Here is a 1,698-nt window from a genome sequence, read left to right as displayed (position 1 = left end):
TCGAATAAGTCATTGGTTAACATCATCAAGAAGTTGTTGGAAATAAATAAAAAGAGCTAGAATAAGAGGTTGGTCCATGCACTTTGGGCAGATCGGATCAGTCAGAAAAAATCCATTGGTATGTCACTGTTTGAGCTTGTTTATGGAGTTGACACAATATTTCCCACCTCTCTTGCTGCCCCGGTAGTCAGACTTCTTCAGGAGGCTGGCAGTGAAGAAGATCCCATGTAGAGAAGGTTGAATCAAATGGTCCACTTGCAGCAAACAAGAGAAGAAGTTTTCAAGAACACATCCAAATTGCAGGAGAAAATAAAGAAAATTTATGACAGAAAAGCAAAGGCAGATAAATTTCAATTAGATGATGTGGTGCTGAAGTGGGATGAAAGGAATGAAGAGAAAGGTAAGCACGGAAAGTTCGAGAATCTTTGGAAAGGCCCTTTCAAGATTGCAGCATGTAGGGGCCAGAATGCCTTTCTTCTGAAGGAAATGAAAGGGGAAGATTGTCCAAGAGGGCCGATCAATGGTCGACTGCTCAAGCGGTACCACTGCTGAGTTATTAACGTTTCTTCCACTATCATTGTAAATACCAATTTTATTTTAGTTTGGTTTCAGTCTGTCAAGTTAGTTTTTGAGTCATTTCAATGTCAAGATTGAGTCAATTTCTTGGTCATTTCAGTTTCATAAATAAGTCAGAGTCCTGTGTTGTAGTCGAAATGATGACTCGATAGCCTAATGGACCAAAGGCACTGTCTAGCTCCTCCAGAGATCTGCTGTTCTTGGCACCTCCAAGGAGCTACCGTCCCCCATTGGAGCCAATGTTAGAGTCGGTCTGGTCAGTCCTCCATCATAGATCAAAACTCTTTATGCATTTCATTTTTAGGTGTCCCGCTCCATTCACTCAGCTGCATTCTGCTAGGGGCATGCCATGATCTGATGGAGAAGGTCATGCTAGTCATCTCCCCTCATGTCTGGTTCCTGCTGGCTTATGTCTTTGTGTCAAATAATCAAAAAGTCCATAACAGTCAAGGTCTAGTCCTTTAGCAGACAAAATTCATTTTTGGTCATTAGGTCTAGGGATTGATAAATTTGGTATTTAAATATGTCCAGTAAAGCCAAGCAGGCCAGAGTGATGCTCTTGCAAAGTAATGATCCGCAGAGTTTCATCATCATATTGATAAACTTCGACTGTTCTTCAAAACTCTGTTTTGAAGAAAAGTCAAACAGTGCCATTTGTGACAAAATTTTCAAAAGGGTCGATAGTTGATTTCTTCAGGTGCATTCATGGTTTCCATGGCCAAATTCTCTGTCACACAATCCCTGCAAAAAGTGTCGAAAATTTCATCGTTTGAGCCAAAATTCAGAGAAAAAGTGAAAATCAGGGTTGTTTTAAAGTTAGTGAAAAAAGTGCCAAACATGACATTAGAAAAGTGGGTTTTTTGAAAAAGTAAATTTAATCATGACCTCCAAGTCTTATACACAAGTTTCCATTACAAATCAAACTCATTGTGCAATCAAGGCATAAGAAAAATGTTGCAAGGTTGTGAAGCGAGCAATTGCATTGTTTGGAGCAGTTTGGAGGTGATTACAGGGGCACGACGCACACAGGTAGGGGCGCGGTACACACACAGGGCGCGGCGCACACAGAACCTGCCCATAGTTCAAACTTATAACCAGCACGACGCACACCTAGAGTGCGGC

This window comes from Pinus tabuliformis, chromosome Q, assembly GCF_031772625.1.
Source record: "Pinus tabuliformis cultivar Carrire ecotype Pingquan chromosome Q, CPIR1, whole genome shotgun sequence".
NCBI classification, from domain to species: Eukaryota; Viridiplantae; Streptophyta; class Pinopsida; order Pinales; family Pinaceae; genus Pinus; species Pinus tabuliformis.
The sequence above is the reverse complement of the archived record's forward strand: the minus strand, read 5'-3'. Positions refer to the sequence as shown.